Source organism: Camarhynchus parvulus, chromosome Z, assembly GCF_901933205.1.
Source record: "Camarhynchus parvulus chromosome Z, STF_HiC, whole genome shotgun sequence".
Taxonomy (NCBI): Eukaryota; Metazoa; Chordata; class Aves; order Passeriformes; family Thraupidae; genus Camarhynchus; species Camarhynchus parvulus.
In genome coordinates this window covers 48,263,486-48,282,476 of record NC_044601.1, presented here as the reverse complement: position 1 = coordinate 48,282,476, position 18,991 = coordinate 48,263,486, and positions in this window count along the sequence as shown.

Below are 18,991 nucleotides of genomic sequence, written 5' to 3'. Positions count from 1 at the left end.
TTTTTAAGATTTTGGATGGAGCCTCCCAGTCTGCCATTGTTGGATGCTGCTGATGCAGGTGACGGCATTTCCCACCACCTAATACTATATCTAGTTCTTAATTTTATTTTCTCCTTATTTACCCAGCCTCTTGCAGTCTTTTAGTTGTTCCATCACAATAAAAAGAAAACAGTTTCGCCAAAATAATTGATAAATTCATCTCTTTTCAAAAGCCCATGCTTGGGAATAGGATATTGGTCACAGCCACAAGATTGTTTTCTTTGTTGAAGGAGTTTAGCTTTCACTGTTGTGAGCACTTCAGAGGTTTTTTCCTGACCCTGATTTATGTACTCTTTGGGAAGTCTTTGTCAGCTGTGTTTTCCTGAAAAATGGCTACATCTGAGTAAAGACCCCAGTCCCCTTCTCCCTTAACTGAGGGACTGACTGCCACATTTCTATAACTTTATAAAGAGAATGAATAATGAGAGCACCATCTTCTCTTAGGACAAAACCTATGAGGAAAATTGCGGATATTCTTTCAAACACTGCAACATGCTCTAGCCTGCTCAAAACTGTGCAGTTCTATGCTGTCAGTATTTAACAATGCCTCACAAGAAAATGGTTTTTCCTCTCTGCCCACAGTATAGTCCTTGCACCAGCTGTCTGCTCTGTCTGTATTTCAAAGGTGAGGGACAACATGACACAAGTTTATCTATAGTGTTGTGTTTGGAGTATTATGCACTGTGCTTGAAAATATGCTGAGCATTAAAAAAAGCAGTATAAAGGTGCGTCTGTCTGATGGCGGGGGAAGAGGAAGCCAAAGGCAGAGAGCTTTCTGGAAGAAGTACTTCCCGCTTTGTTGGAAATTCTTCTATTTCCAGTGTGCAAAAATGTGTCTTACAGAAATTCTTTCCCAAATCTCTGTGTTAAATCATGTTGTGATCATAGTGATGTAGTCACAGTCATATAATGCAGGGAATTCCTCCTACTTTTTGTCTGGGTAGCAAAACATTAACATTGACAAACTACAACACTAATGTGGTGACATTACTGAAATGCAGGGTGGGAATAGCAATTTAACAACACGTAGTTCCTTGTGCTTTGGCCCTGAACTGTTTAGGGTGCTGCTTGTCCACTAAGGCAGCAGGCTCAGGTGTGTGAAGAAATCAGACGAGTTCTGTGGAATGAACAAATCGGAGCCTCTCAGAGAAAGTCTCTGCCACTCTGCTGTTTTGCCTGTTTGAAATCTCCAGGCACCAGCAGCCTCCCATGTGCTCTGCACACAACTCTTCTGATAGCACCCACTTTCTTGTTGGCTGGACTCCTTGGCTCCTGGCAGCAGCCCTAGCCTTTCAGCTAAATGAATCCATAATCTGGTGTAACTTTGCTGTTGGCAGGTGAACCACCCTTTGGCCAGGCTTCCTGCACAACACCTGAGGCTGGTGAGCAAACGTTTGTGGGAGACTGCAGCATACAGCTACCCACTCCAGCAGAGAGGTTTCCTGGCTTGGTTAATGCTTGGTTTAAGTTATGGTATCTTGATTATTTATGTCATGGCACTGTTGGAATAGCTGCTCAGGAAGTAGAAGGTAGGAAAACAGTTTCCCACCAGCCTTCATGATCCTTGTCAGACCAAGTACATGGTAGAAAAAGACCTTACCTGACCTCCAAACACAGTTCACCTCATGCTGGAGACTCTTGACACTCGCCCTATGCCCAATAGCAGGAAAAAATATTGTGATATTCAGGACATGCACTTGTATGCCTGCGAAATTTTCTGTATAGTCTGTAGTTTTGATAACAGATGTCAAGCAAATTATAATAATATATCTACTGCTTTTAGATATTGATCCCTCTAACTACCCTGTTAAAAAAATAACAATTACTGTAAAGAATATTGGAGATCACAGCTAAGCCTCAGGAGCTCCAGCTGGAGACTGGGAGACGGGCTTATCTTCTGACTCATAACCCAAACAAGCTCCTGAATATGCATTGTACATAGGAATAGATGAGAATGCTCTGGAGGAACAGAGCCAGTAAGAACAGTACTGAAAGTAGATAAGGTCAGACCAATTCTGGTAATAAAGGCTAATTAGTAAATCAGCAATGGAGTGTTTCAATAACACTGGCTGCATTGCATCAGAAAAAGGAAAGACAGAGTGTACCAAATGTCTGAGGGCATGCCTGAAAGGATGAAGTCAGCACACTGAAGAATTACCTCTACTTAACCATTGAAGGGCTGTGTATGAGACCCATGATTTTATTCAGTCATCATTTTTTCAATGCTGGAGACCAAAAATACTCTGTGTGGAAAGAGAGGTGTTGAATGATGTATTTTCAGCATGAAAAGGATGAAGTTGGTCTTATAGTAGGGTCTAGATTGAAAGCTAATGTTCCAGAAAAAGGTCTAGCCCTGCTTGAAAAAGATTTTCAAGGCAGAAGTGACTGGTCATTTAAGTATTTAAGTGAAAATGTAAGTATACTGTGTTATGTTGCAATGAAGAGGAGAAATGTCAGTGACATGATCTGGACCAAGCATTTATGCAAATCATACCATAGGTCCATATCAGATTTGTTATCAAACATTATTGAGAGTAAAAATGTACTATGACAGTATTTCCAAAATGTACTATGAGAGTATTTCCAAGAAAAAGAGAAGTGAACAAAGGCATAATTAATGAGTGTATATCAGTTATCTTTGTGTGTCAACAACCCCGCCTTTTCAGTGAGCCCGAGTCGGACTGAAAATAGCAGCCTTTCTTTTGCTGTAGAGTGCAGTGGCATTTTTATGTAGGCCTCGAATGTTAGCTTTCCCTGTGGGGGCTGAGATGCAGCCGCTCAGACCTGCAGCTGCAAAGTAAGAAAGAAAGACAGCACTTAGTCTGCCAAAGGGGTGACTCTCCAGTGCCTGTGCAGTGGAGACTGCAGTGAGGAGAGATAGTGATACAGACTGCTGGCAGCACTTCAGCACTGCAGACACCACGGTGGTCACAGCCCCATGTAGAGACTCCACACCATGGCACTGCCAGCCCAGAGACAAGGATGACTTCGCATCATTGCCACTATCATGATAGCTACAGGACCTAGCTACTCAGCTTCTAGATGAGGATCCCAGTGATCCAGCAAATCTCTGCCATAATGAATAGTAAAATAACATCTCTTGTCCTGGGAATTTCTATTTCTTTTAATCAACAATGCAGGCTAGAACTCTGCAGATTAAGGAGTCTAGAATGAAATGGTGAGATTATGTAGGACAAAAGCATCTCAGTAAAAACAGGTGGGAGTGACGGGATTTCAAGACATCCTTTTCAAAGCTTTGTCATCATAGGGGTTTTGGGGTTTTTTGGTTTTTTTTTTTTTTTTTTCCTTTTATTAACACCCAGGTAACATCAATTATTAATGGAGAGGTGAAATTAGGAACCTTTTGTAAAAAAATCCAGTCTTCACTGCTTTTCACTCAAACTGCACTCAAACACCACTGAGACTTCCTCTTCTGCTCCAGGAAACTCAGAAGACCAGAATGCCACTTCCACTAGATTTAGTACAAACCCCTTTTTGTCTGCAATCTGCCTCTCCTCTCCTTCTACCTGCCAATAACAATGCTACAAAACATGGCCTCTCTCTCAAAATTAATAATTCACTTCAGACCAGCCTAAATCAAATAGATGTTATCTACCACAGTCTTGGTGTGCATTTTTTGTTACAAAATGGGAAATGGTCAAACCCATATTTAATAGAGAAACATGAATTTGGAGGGATTACTTTACAGTATTGATTTGATGTTGATCTATAGCAGAGTTGGAGAGGAAATGGGGTTTTTTTATTAAAGATTTTCAGGAAAAAATTGGTGATTTATTGAGTTGTGAGCACTATCCCAATCTTAGGAGTCTAAACTCTTCTTCCAAATAGCTAGTGTAGAGGAAAGATATCATTCCCATAATGCAGGATGACGAGATAAGGTCTTGATGTGAGAGGCCTTCTTTCAGAGTATCCAGGAATGAGGATATTTGTCTGGGCACAGTTGACCTAGCCAGCTACAAGGGTCCCAGCTGTGATGGGTGCTCCACCCTGGACTCATAGGCATTCCAGCTGTAAGCACATCCTCTTCTTGGGCACTTATGAGGAGGTGTTCAGCAGCAGATGAAAGCAAGTGATGTGGTAACCACTCTCTCTTCCTTCTTTCCACACATCTTTGTATTCAGTAGGCTCAGGGTTTATGTGTGACAATGAGCTGCAAAGTTAAATAAGTAGGAGGAGGCAAATTTTGTGAATTCCAGTAAGACTTAGTCATGAGTTACTCCCTGGACAGCACTATCATTTGTATGTCTACCTGCCAGCAAAAAAATATGTTCAAATTTAGAATCTTTTATTAGAAAATCAGATTCAGAAGAACCTACACTGTCAAATGACAGGCCATGAGCAATACCAGAGCCTGGCAGTTGAGTTCAGATGCTTACAGAGACGTTTAGGTTAAATCTGTGCAGCCTTTATGAGCCATGAAGGGAGCCTCTCATCAGCTGGTGAGGGATGACTCATGTTCACACTTTTTATGATCAGCCCCTCTGGAGCACAGTGACTGCAGCAAAGCTCAGAATAAACCTTGTTGAGTCCCTGTTCCAGAACCCTTCATATTCATTCACCAGTGTGCCCCTGAGCTTCAGTCCTCACCCTCTGTGCTGCACTCTGCACTAGGCCACACCAGAGCACACCAAAAAAAGACAGCACACCTTCATCTTTGCTGCCTGGCAAAGCTGATCCTCGACTATTTCCTGCCCCACTTGCACCTGCAAAATTTTGCAACATGATGGAAGATCTTCACTGGGTTGGCCTCAGCCTGGGAGAACCTGGGACAGGCCTAAATGAGGGGTACCATCAGATAAGGTGTAACTGTGGCTTCCAGATCTCCAGACCTCCCTTTCTTTTATCCTTCCTGAACACATCCTCACTTGCTAAACAATCTCAGTTCTGATTGCAGCCTATGGTGGTCTTTTCCCTGCATAGGGAAGATTTTGAGTTATAAACCACTGTCTGGCACCATTGGCACTAACCATGTGAAACTGCCAACCCAGAAATCAAAATTTAGAAGGATGGAACACCATATCTGAAGTGACTGGGTGGGAACTGGGAGCTTCAATGGAGCAACATTACCACTTTTAAGTCACCACATTTAAAAGTCATTTCCATGGAAAAGCTGTCAGGCAACACAGCCTTAAAGGACAAAAGACTTAATGGATATAAAAATAGAAAAAATACATTGTGGTCACACAGATGATAGATGTTTGCAATGCCACTCTGAAGACTCTGTGTATCCACATGGTCCACATTGCACACTCAAGGAGCATTTTTGGGCAGGAGCTGCTGGTAAGCTCCATGTCCATGCTGCAGCCATAGCAGGACAGTGCTAAATGATTGATACAAGCCCAGTCACAAGGACTTGCCTCTCAGATGGGAGGCATCACTGGCATCTGGGCTAGTGTAGCTGCCCTAGCAAAAAATAACCCCTGAACCTGGTTCATCCAGCAGCAGCTCTAATCTGCTCTCAGAGGGTTGGTTTCCCTCTGGAACACCAACCCATCCAAGTCAGGAGGGATAAAGATCCAGTGGTGAGGGTGCACTTCCCCTGGTTCCTCATCTTTAGTGCTGAGAGGTGAGGACATAGAGAAGACACCTGGACTCCCTGGTCTGTTGGGCTCGAAACAGAGCCCCAGGCCCAGACTAGATGGACATTGAACATGGTACAGGAACAGTGGTACTGTGAAGATCTCCTCACCAAAGACTCAGTTCTGCTTGCACATCTGTGTAAAGATGCACTGAACCTTTTGGTGGAAAAGGCTGCATTAAGCATGTGAAATGCAAGCTGAAACAGCTCATCACAATGGTTGTACCTTGTGCCAAGCTGCTCTGCCATCCTGTGGGAGATGATGGAGTCCTGAGGGCATCTGGGATGCCTTTCACCTCTTCAGCCCCATCTCGCCCCTCTCTGCCCATGCAACATGCTAGTTGTTGTTAGTATACCAGTGCAAAATAAGACAAATGTGTTTAATTGACAGCCCACAAGCACAGTGTTTTTATCTCAGGAAAGCAGTGGTGTCTAATGCATGCATAGGATGTAGGGGAGCTCACAACTTCAGCAGATAATGTTGAAAGACTTGTGGGCAGAGCAGTGAACCCCTGCACTATTCCAGATCCCCACTGACTACATAAAGCAGATCCTAGAGCAAAATCCTCACCCTACAAAGACATACTGAGAAAGTTGGGACTGTTCAGTCTGAAGAAGAGAAGGTTGTGTGGAGACATAACAACCTTCCAGTACCTGAAGAGGCCTACAGGGAAGTCAGAGGGGGGCTTTTCATCAGGAACTGTAGTGCTAGGACAAGGTGTAATGAGTACAAACTGAAAGAGGGGAAATCTATGTTACATATTAGGAAGAAATTTTTCCTTGCAAGGGTGCTGAGACACTGGAACAGGTTCCCCAGGGAGGTTGCAGATGCCCCAAACCCGGCACTGTTCAGGTTCGAGGCTGAGTAACCTGGGGAGGTGGCCCTGCCCATGGCAGGAGGGTTGGGACTGCATGATTTTTAAGGTCCATTCCAACCCAATAACTTCCTATGATTCTATGATTCTGTTCATTAGCTCTGGGTTTCCTCTTGAGAGGAATTAGTTGGTCCATGACTCGAAGCTCAGGAGTTAACTAGCATAAGAGCAGTGCTGAAGGGGTCAAGGTCCACAGGAACCCATGGAGAAGTGCTTTAGTATTCCTTCCTCCCCCTTGAAAATCTGCAGTAGCCAGTCCCTCACAAGCTGACAATGCCATAATTGGAAAAAAGCTTAGCTACTCCTGCTTTGAACATTCTTGTGTGAGGAGTGGGATGGAAATATTCCTTTTCACAGTGATCTCAAGACAATGCACATATATGGTCTCCTTGTCCTGGCCAGTTAGAGAAAGAGCTGCCCTGCTTTGTGCTCATCTGGGGATTTCCAGAAAGATGAGAGCTTTCCTTCCTGTCTCTCTGATGAGTCCACCCGGTGAGTTCATTAATTCCCCCCTTACTCAGCTGCAATCTTGCCCATTGGAACCGAGGGCACTCATTAACCTCCTCCACAGCTCTGAGCGCTGCTAGTGGTTCAGCAGACCTTAACCAACTATCTGTCCAGGCTTTCTGGAACTTGATTAAATTCCCAGAAATCCAGGTGGCTGGCATAGCGTGACTAAACATGCCACTAACCACAGACCCTCCTCGGGGCCACTTCCATCCCCTGCTTCTTACTTTCCTGTAATTAATCCCCATATCTGATTTCTTCCCATTGTTTCAGTAACAGAGTTGAAAGCTTCTCAGTAACTGTACCTGAAGGCTGTGCAATGCTATTCAGCAAGATGCTTTTCTCCCAAGTAAACTAAAACAGCCTCCTGCACTCAACAAGCCATTTTCTGACACTATACTCTAGGCTGTATCTGTTATACTGGAGGATATTATTTAGAACCACATACTGCATGTGCCAACAATTACATTTTAAAACAAAGCAAGTACAAGGTAAACAAATGCAAGACCAGTAACTTTTTTATTTTAAGAAAAGAAAGCCTATATAGGAAATTGTATTTCTGATTAGGAGATTTGTAGTAAAACTCAGCTGCTGGGTAAGAAGTACAGGTGGAATTTTATGAGTCATTATTGAGACAGTTTGCCAGCATGATTAGATGGGGTCATAGAATTTTATCAAAACTGAGATCTTGATCAGATGGCACTCATTAGTTTCAATGCATAAATTATAAATATTTTTCTTAGGTGATGTGAGTAGGGTTTTTTAAAATTACTTTCTCTTTGTTTCTGGGATAAACCACATCTTATTCTAGGCTGATTACAAGTAAACTAAGGTGAAGTACTGCATGCAACACCATTGCTACCTGCAGCAGGCACCTGCACAACTTTCACCACAGGAAAGATAGAGGCAGAAATGCTGTTCTCTGGTGCACCAGAGGACATTCTGCATTACCGCAATCACTGTGAAGTGGCAAATGTTATTTTAATGACACCCAGCTTGGTAGTTTCCCAAGGGTGAAATCAATATCTTGATGGTTAAACTGAAGCTACCGTTATATCAGTGAGAACATATGCATGGCCTCATTGACAACACTCAGAACATTGAGCTGAGAGAGGGCAATCTCCTGCAGACGTCCAAATCCATCTGCAATATATAGAAGACGTGTTCATTTAGATAATGCTAGAAAACAGCAATAGAGATAGCTAAATGTTCATTATAGGCGAGGTTCCTTCTGCTGCTTTTGAGCTTAAGCAGTAAAAGGTCATACTATCTCTAATTGAATTGCTTTGTATTGTTCCAATCTACGTAATGTACTGTTTACAAATAGAACATCATCTTAAGCACTTTGCGCCATGTGGCCAAACACTGAAATTTTGCTCTTTATTGTGCATTTTGTAATTAAATAATTGGTATCAGAAAACTATTGGTCCATTTAGAGATCTATGCTACTATGAATGGACTGTTTGTTAGTGTATCTTCATTTTATAATCCTCTATTTCTAAAATATGAAAGTTGGATAAAAATTAAATAAATGCAAAAACATAGCTAAACCCACAAACAAAACCTAAACACACACACACACACATCCTCAAGCACAAGCAACAAACAAAACCCAAACCAAACAAATAACCAACAAAACAGACAGAAGGAAGAAAAAAATACTCAGATGTGAAATGTGCAGCAAAAAATCTTGTGAATTTTTAAGAATAAGCAATTTTATTAGGAAATGTAAGAAGGTATAAATTAATATAGAGAGAACTATTTCATAATTGCACTTCTGTACTTTTATTGGCTGAACGGTGACTGGCTTCAAATCACAGCAATGCCAATACAGTCCTCAAATACAGGACACAGTAGGTATAATTCTGGTTTGCTGAATTTAATGCAATACTCTTTCCAACCAAAATCATCCCCTGCAGGTTTAGGTTATAAACAATGGGCAGCAGAATACAGGTAAGCATTCAGGTGAACTTCTGTAAGATTTTTCATATGCAAACTTTTTAAAAGAGCATTTCTAATCACAGGCAATATTTAAAGTGAGAATATGGCAGCTGGAAATGGAGCTGGTATATGAAATATATTTGTAACATTGTTTGAACTACAGTACCTATTCAACTATTGGTAATAGGCATGAAATATCATCCAAAAACTAATATAAAGAAAATCTTTCTTCTACATGACTTTACCACTGCACCATGCTTAAAATGCATGTTTTGTATATAATTTACATTGTTATCTAAAAACTGCTGTCTTCTTGACAACCAGGACTTTGACATGTGGAAGGCAGCTCAGCCTATCGTGGTAAAAACTTAAAATTCAAGTCACTTCAACTTTAAGATGAATGCACTCCATCTGCAATTGTATGTGTGTACTTCATTGAGCGCTCATTAAATATAAGTAGCTGCTTAATAGTAGTAAAAGTAATAATGATAATACAGAACTCCCATAGCAAATACCAATGGCTCTCTGAGTGACAAAGAAAGTAAATACTGTATTAAACTTTATATGAGCAAAAAACCTGAATCATAAAATGATCAGGGAAATTAGGAATGATAGTACTATTCCATACTATCTAGTTTACTTATGAGGTACAACTCATAAAAAGCTGAGAGGCTTTTGTATCTAAAAGATTCTTACACTGGAAAATGTCTTTTTTCTTTTTTTTTTTTCCCTTGGGTTTTTTTTTCTTTTTCGTCCCATAAGAAGCATGAGTTCCAGGAAAATTCAGCAGGAGGAAAACTGTTTAAAAAAAATTTATAATCCTTCAAATAATATTTTCAAGACAGAATTTGTTTAGAATGCAACAAATTTGTTAACTGAAAATTTAAAATTTTTTTTATTGCTTTACTTCTATATATCTTCACAAGATCAGTAGTCGTACATACTCTTACTCAACAAAGCACATATGCAAATAAATTAAAAGACACATGATGTAGAAAAAAAGAAACATTATACTCAAAAATATTTAACTGAGGCCTCACATGTTAGATAAAATTTGAATATATTTGTATTTCTGAACAGAAAGGAAAATTAATTTTTCTGGGGAAGCTTCTAAGAAAAAGTAGCTGAATTTCCATCACTGTCAGTTAAGCTGTTCCCAGAGGTCAGCACATTCACTAGCTCTTGCTTTGTTAGCATCACAAGCCCACACAGAGGAAAAGAGCAATGTCTGAAATCTTGCTGTGTTTGAAAATTCATGTATATTCAGTCACTTCTGACTTTCATACTCACTTTCCACAAGCACTCACACACTTTAAGTGTTAGTGTCACAAATAGTGAGGAACCAGATGGACACACTAACCACCTCTCACTTCTCTGTAAATGTCAGAAAGGTCAGTTACAACTGAAACACTTGTAAATAGGGAAATCATCTGAAAAACTGTGTTTCTTAGATCTCAGAGGGATTTTCTGTAGATCTGATGGCTTGATGCAGTTGGCAGTTTTGTGAGCCGTCTGGTCCCTGCAAAACAGCGTGTGGGCTTGTTGGGCAATGACAAAATGATGGCTAACATGAGCTGAGTGGGTGTGGGTGACAGGCAGTGAGTGTCTGTCTGCAGGGAAGCTTGGCACAGGTGTACCTGGCAGATCTACTGTATTTAATGATTAAAAAAAAAATCATCAAACTATTTAATCTGTAAGATGCACATGAGAAGGAAAAAGTCTGAAGTATTTTTCTCTCTCTTCCTGAGTTGAAACCTCAGTACATTTCAACTACCATAGGGAGAAGAAATATTTTTATTGAAGTACAATAGTCACAGCCTGAACAATCTGTTCTTGCTGTATATTTGAAGTTTAGATTCTCTCCTCTGAAATTAGTGGATTAGAAAGTGGAACACCATGTATAAACTATTTTTGATGCAAATAGTTTTGCAATGCTAAATAAGCCTATCAATTACTCCCTGGATAAAACAGCTGAGAGTAGTTTTCCGTATATTTCAGTACTTGCAGTCCATTATATATTGTTTCATTAAGCAATATGACTTCTGAGATCTTCAGGTATTAATAAATACATGCAAGGAAAAAATCCACACCCACTGCAGCAGGTTGTCCTGGGTGCTGGAGCTGTAGCATGGTTTTATAACTGTTACTTTCCTCATATTTATGTCCTACCTGTAATGCTGTGTAATAACAATCCAACATTTTTAACATATAAGAGGTCAGGCTTGAAAATGTCATCTTTCACAGTATTCTGTGTGTCTTCCAATACACAGTCATTCCTTTTGCATGCCACAGCCTCAGTCTTTATCTTAATCAAGCAGCACTTGTGTGATTTCCTGTACCCTTGTCAGCTGCATGTGTTTAGGAAAGAAAACATAGTTGGCATTCTAGTTGATGCCATTTCTTGGTCTTAAAAATTGAGAGCCAGACATGGTTAAGGGATAAAGGGGTTTTATCTCAGTATTTAATAAGGATCCTTATGGTGCACCACTTCGCCAAGGTGAGATGTGCCACAATGCACCCCCATGATAGATGGTGTGTACAATTTATAGAGCTTGCAAATCAGCATATCTAACAGGGGTGCCCCAATGGGAGGCCTGGATGAACGGTGACATTCTCCCATCCGAGGAATTCCCCCCTGGATGGGCCGAATCTTTGTTTACAGGATATGTCCTAGAGGGGTCCTTGGTTCCTCAAGACAGCGTACGGCTTTCTGGCCTCCTACTACAAGGCCTCTAGGATGTTTGGTCTCCTGGCCTAACACAACACTAGGCTATGCTAAGTTATCATAATGGAATTATGAGCACATGTGCTAAGAGTACTGAGGATACATGAAAGGTATATAAAAGATATATGTATATATGAAAGAAAAGGAAAAAAATCATCTTGGCATCATAGGGAGAATGAGTATGTCTTGCAGCATAGCAGTGTCTGCAGCAGCCGTGATGGCTCTGTGGGCAGGACTTAGTGAAACCTGTTGTGAACCAGTCACCTGTCCTGGCAAGCATGATATGGGAGGGAGATACAGTCATCAGACAAACTGCATTTTTATGGAATACTTTTCCACATTGGAAGCAAACGTATCAGACAAGTAAAACTTACCCAAACTGATGGGAACACCAATGTAACACTGAACCACACTGTGGAGAATGCTCCCATGAGAGTTGTAAATAGTCGACTATCCATTTCAGCGAACTTATCCCTTGTAATGATTATGAGCAGTAAAAATACAAAATGCCTACCTTCTCTGTCTTGCATATACTCCCATCCACAAAGGCAGGAACCATTGGTCAATAAGCAGACAATGTACAAAAATCCCAAGAGTGATCCTCGTTTTGCTTCCCACCTGAGAACAGTTACTTTAATATTCAGGAAGGCCTAATATGGTATGATGACAAGGGGCTAAATGCAGTGTTCAATCTGCTGTCTCGCACAAGAGAGCTAACTGTAAAGCTGAAGTTTTTGTGCCCATTGTTTCTTGACATTGTCTGGTAGCCAGTGATTGACTCCTGACTTCAAACCTCCTTATTCTAGGGGTATTTTTAATACTTACACTCTGATTCTGCATACTCTGAGGACCATACCTATAGCTGGTTCCTTACTGCACTTAAAATGTTCAAGATAATAATACGTTGCATCTAGGAATGACTGCTGCCTTTTCTGTCTTGAAAATAAGATACATACTGATTATCAAGTTTGAAAAGCTTTTGGAATTAAGTAATAAATGAATGGAGAATTTTGTTCATCCCCATGAACAAAATCATCAAAAGTACTGGACATGAGAGCACTACAAAGGGGAAAGCTGCTCATCAGTCGGTCTGTCTGCCCCCAGTTACCAAAGTGTTCACAACAGGTTTCAAACCACAAACTCCAGCTATAATTATATTGAGGTGTCAGCTTGGCCCAGTCTTGATGTTTTGCTGCCCTGTTTGCAACTCCTCAACTAAAAACTCAACCTCAAGATTTGTCAGATATTGAGAGCAATATATAGACAGAAAGACACCATTACAGTGTCAAATTTTCCTTGGCATTAGCAAAATTTAATTTCAGGGTTAGGATTGAGCAAAGAAGAAAAGGGAAGAAGATCAGGAAAAGTGTGCATTTGCATAATTCTGCTTCTTAGTAGACCCACAAGGAAAGAAAACAGTGGGAAAAACCCCTCAAATTTATTGTTTAGAATTTTCTTCTTCTGCTAAGGCAGACTTCAAGATTTAGTTTTCATGACAAGTTACATGAAATTTTAATAGCTGTGGAATGTCCTTATAAATGTACTTGGCTACGACTGGACTTTATAGCATATGTAGAATAGGAGATTAAAATCTGTTATGAGTTATTTCTGTTCTTCATTGTATCATGGGAGAAGAAAATGCAGTAAAATTACATCAAGGAAGATGATTTGCTTGAAGGACCAGTATCATGTTTATTGAAAAAACAAAAAAAACCATAACTTGCCAGAAGAATTTCTGTTAATGGATGAGGGCAGGAGCTAGGTAGCATGAGCTTAAGCAGTTACCAAGGACTAAGATAAATTTAAGGGTCCTGATTAAAAAAAATGTTAGCACACAGCTCTTAAGTTGGCAAAAATAACTGTACAAAAAAAAAAAAAAGCACACCAAACATATTTTGCCAAGTACAAGTCATGATCTGCACAAGCTTTGCTCCAAAGATTTAATGGAACAAGAAATTAAGGAAACAACAAAGCATTGGGTAAGCGCCTCAGTCAAGACAGTTATAGCAGCCATTACTCATCAACTCTCTTTTAATAAAAATGGCAATAGCCTCCAAATAACCTCTGCAAGGGGTTATGGTTAAGCAACATCTGCAGACCAGAATGGCTTTTGCTTGTGCAAATCCACAGATTCACATATATTCAAAATCACAGTTGGTGGAAAATTTATTTTTATTTTCTAGCCATTTTCCACTGCTCTAGCCTTTGACGCTTTTGAAAGGAGGGACCACATCCTGTTCACACCATACAGAGCTTGACACCTTCAGTGTGACTGAGGTACCTCAGCCGGGTCAGAGGCCAGACAAGGCAGCACACACACACGAGGGGACAAGCAACAACACTGTTCTGATGTGGAAGGTCCACACTGAGCATCATGACCTCCTGACAGTTCTATTCTTAGCCAGCATCAGTCTTTAGGGATGATCCAGGAAAGAACAGAGTTCTAGGACAGAACAACCATATCTAGTGTCTAATGGACCTTCAGAAGCTGAATGGGTCTGCCTTGAGGAGTCCCTGGACCACCTTTCAGGCATTAACTCACTTCTATCTCTACATGAACAGCACAGTGAGGTTATTTCAATGGGGCTGCTCCATTTTCTTATGTAAAGTTACAGGATCCAAATAATGCTGCTTGCACTGGGTGGGCTGGACTCCCACCCAAAATGTGAGCCATGAGGGTTTCTTTCCTGTGACTTTTGAAGGTCATATGTCATACACATTGCAGAGTCCTGGTTTCAAAAATGTGTGATAGAGATAAAGTTGATAATAGTATTCTGGGACTGCTCTAGTAAAAACAATTAAAAACAAGGAACATTACTAGTTAAGGCTCTTGTGTTGGGTGTAGCAGCACATCTGAGAGGATGTCTCTCTGCCATTCAGTTTTTAACTATCCTCCAGAACAGTCACTGATTACAAACGTTTTTCAAGTGAAGCAACAGGTATGACAAGGTGGAAGTTCTAAATACAAAAGCACGTTTACACACGGACACCAAAGCTGCTGTTCCATTCTAGTTGGACCCAGTAGACATTTGCTTCCCAGCTGCAGCTGAGAGCCTCATTTCTGTGGCATCCTCCACACAGGAAGCTGCTCAGGGTCTCCCAGCTTTCCCACGTGGACATGCAGCAGTGACAGAATGACAGTTTTATAACTCAGTCTTTCATTTATGATCTCTTTGATGGATGCCCCTGTCATGGAGTTACCTAGGTAGGAGACACATTAAGTGTAGCTGAACTGCTGTGCTGAAGAAGTCCTTCTGCACCAACTGAAGTACAGCATGAGTGTGGATACTTCTAGCCTCAAATGTGTGGGGTCAGACAGTTTTCACTGATGTTTAAACCACCACCCTTGATGCTGAGGAAAACATAGTTCGTTTTTGTGGCTCAGCTGACGCACATGGCTTTGTTCCCCCCAAGGACCGAGATCTGTGTCTGAATCCTGATTGGGCAGATCACAACCTCAAACTGTCTAAATGTCTGAGATGATGTTTATTGATTTCCTCTGGTGCAGCAGCTGTGCAGCTGGAGGGAAGCGACAGCCTCTGTGCAGTTGGTTGCACAAGAGCTCTGGGTGATGGCACTGTTGCCTCCTCACAGCCACCTGTGGTTTTTGTGTTTATGTTTGACACATAACACATGCTAGGTCTGTGGGCCAGCACCAAATTCTCTTTGAGACACGTTGCAGGACAGAGCTATGGGTACAAGCACAGATGCTGTTCTTGCAAATTCCTCAGTCGTGTCCTAAACTTGAACAGCTGCACTCCCATTTTTGACCCTCATTATACTAGATAGCAGGTTGATGATTCTTCAGAATTTTTTCCACAAACCCTTCAGATGTAATGTGTTTTGCTACACAGAGGAGACTTCCTTTGAGCCTTTTCAGGAACTGTGCTTGTCCCTCCTGAACATCTGGTCAAGAGAGTCATTGGAAATTTCCCAGATGTTCAGGTCCTGGAAGCACTGAACACACATCTGTATCATTAGGAGAAACATTGTCTGTAATCTCAAATCTCATTTTTACCTGCACTAGTTCAGTCCAACTAATCTGATCCCAGGATGAAATTTTGAGTACTGTTATCACTTTTTGACCCAATGCCAGTTCCCTATTTGTCATGTCTTCTTCAAAGCAACCAGCGGAGGTCTTTTTCCTGATGATACCTTCCTTCACTGATCTTCCACACAAACTGAGCCCTTCAAGCTCTGCTTTCTCTCAGTCCAGGAGAAAGTTCAGTGTCCCAGAAACAGCGGTACTTTTGGTCTCTAGTTATCCAGGTATTCTGTAGCATTTCCATCTCCCCAGTTACAAAATTCCATTGAAACACCAACAACTAGAGCTATGCTTATTACAGCCATAGTTTTCAAGCATCCAGTGGCTGGGATTAGTCTCCTCCATGAGACACCTGCATGAAACACCAGACCACAGGGTAACCAAAGCTGATGCTGTCTTAACAAGTACTTCCTAGGGAACAGACCCAATGCAGCTGCCTCCTTGCAGGTAGACATCCTCTGGGATTCTTGTTCCCAGCTATGCAGGAGTTGTCAGGTGGAAGACCTGTGTATTGCACAACAGGCTTGGAGATCATCAAGGTCCCAGCTCCTGGACAGCTGTGTGATGGATTGTGGTGCTCCTACTGTGTAGCTGGTACCTCTGTGGGGGCACTGCCTTGGAGAAACAGGTCTGGTCTTTATCTCCCCTGCCTTGACGATGGAAAGTGAGCCTCCTGTGACACTTCAGCATCACTTTTTGTCCCTGGCCAAGCACAGTTCTCCAGAATGACAGCAAAAAGACAATTATACAGGAGGACTCTAGCAGCAGGAGGACCTGTGATGCCATGGGCAAGTGACCAATAAGTCATTTCAGAAACAGCTATTTGCTCAGTGGGATGCTTTCAGCCCCTCAGATCATGCAGTGGAAGGCCAAAGGTTTTTCCTGTTCTGTAAAGGAAATACACAATGAGCAAGAGATGAGAAACAATGTACAGAAAGTTGTAGGGTTTTGTAAGCATCTTGAGTAAATAAATGTGTCACTTTCTCTTCATCTTTAAGAGTGGAGCACTTTATGGCATCTAAGTTTGATCCACAGCTTTGGACACAAGAGTATATAAACTAGACAGAATTTAAATGTAATAAATTTATATAAGAAAATGAGAATCCAAATTCCCTGACTCACATCATCAATCTGTAGTAATGTATACATATAATGTGAAACCAACATCTTAAAGGTTCTTCCCTGTTTTCAGCTACAGGCTGGACTTTCAAATCTTCTACTTCACATGTGTAAGGTGCTCATTAAAAGACAGTCATGCTTATAAATTTAGAAAAGGACCTCCAAGAAACTCTGACAGTAAAATGTATGTTTCTAATTAAAAAAAAATCCCCAAAATCAAAAAAAAACACCCTACAACAAGAACAACAACAAAACTGCTGATAAGACTGGCTAAAATAGCAAAGGACATGTGCTGATGTGACTTACCACCAAGAAGCATTTCTGTCTTAAAGCAAAGGCTTGGTTTGTGTATGTTTACATCTTTAAAGTCTTTTGTATCAAGTTCTATATGGGAGTTGTCTCATTATTTACTGTACGAAAACATCAGACTTGAAGAATAAGGCACAAACTGCTATTTTTGAAATTCTTGTGGTGTATTATTTCCCGCTTGACCTTTTCTTGAGGTACTCTTGGCCTTAGGTCTGTGCATTCATTAGTCCTGGAGTCTAATGTCAATCTCCTCATGTCTGTACTTCTGTCTGTACTCCCTTGGAGTCTCAGAAGTATTTCAAGACTATACTTTTTTTTGAAGTAAAGTACATTACTTCTGCCTTGAATTTCAGCTGGGGATGGTGTTCAAAATAATGCATGGATTTTTGTGATACCTCTGCAGATACGTGCACCATATACATACATGTATGCTATACATGACTCTACTGACTGCAAAATTTTCATCTGCTAGCTAACACACTTTGTGTTGGAAGAAAGAGAAAGATCTATAATTTTCTTCTGTAAATAGACAGGTTTGGGTAAGCCAGGGAAGAGCTGTGGTCTCCAAGATCAGCATTCACCTGTGGGATGAATATTTCAAGGCCTCCCACTTTAAATCTCATTAATTATTCTGACTGCCTCATGCCAATCACTCGATAGGAGGCTTTCACAGAAAAGCAACAAGACTGTTCTTTGTGTAAACACCACTTTGTTGGTTCTAGCTACATGATTTGAAGGGCTCATTACAAAGAAAGAATATCTTAAGGGCTATCTTGCTTTCTGTCATTGTCAATAGCAGGCACACATCACAGATCATTCTGCTCAAACCTTCATCAGTCACTCGCAGACTTGGGATGGAAATTAAACAGCTCTGTTGCAGCTGATGATTCTATCATCTCAAACAACTGTTTACAATTTCCAGACTGCTGGAAAGTTTTGGGCCACAAACTTCACAAGAAAATATCTGACTATGAGACTAGTCAAGCTCTGCAATGATGGGGGCCAAAGTATCAGTAGTGGTGCTACTGTTGCCATCTTGATGAGGGCAAACTTTCAAATTGTTACCTAGAACTGGTGACTTGGTAAAGAAGATTTAATGCGGAGATTCCTCTCCTTGTCTCTTAATAAAGAAAGTTGAAAGCATAGTTATATATGTAAAGGCAGAGGAGGCTCATGTACAAACATAAGGCAGGAAGAAGTTGCAGGTGAACTATGCTTGTGTGTGTCTGCTGTGCAAAGCTCCTGTGTGTGGCTCAGTTGCAATGGAGGTTTGGTCTTCCCATGATTATCTACATTTTAATGAGGAACCTCTTTCTATAGAAGAAAAAAGTGAGAGATTGTCTGTTTGCTACTCCTTAATCATTCTTTGGGAAATTATAGAAGAACAGTTCTTTGGAGAATAGGGAGCACTTCTTTTGAACAACATATTTTCATACATAAATATTCAGAAGCAATTTGAGATGTAAAAGCAACAAGTGCAAATGAGTTCACATGAGATGTCACCAAGGACTGCAGTGATGACTCCATCCCAGTTAGAAGTAGATCATTACAACTGCTCTCATCACAGGACTGAACCTCATGGAGACCTGAATTACTGTCCTTACAAGAGCCAGGGGCTGGGACTTCATTCCATGCCCCACTAATGTGCAGATGAGGGCATGCAAAAAGTCAGAGATGACATCCACTATAATTGATGTTATATTCAGCAAAAAACATACACTGAAACCTTAAGATAATTTCAGCTTTTTTTTTTTTTTTTTTTTTTTGTGAAAACAAGTGAAAAAAACCTAAAAAATTAAACTAGATTTACAGGTCATACTGTGCTATTACAG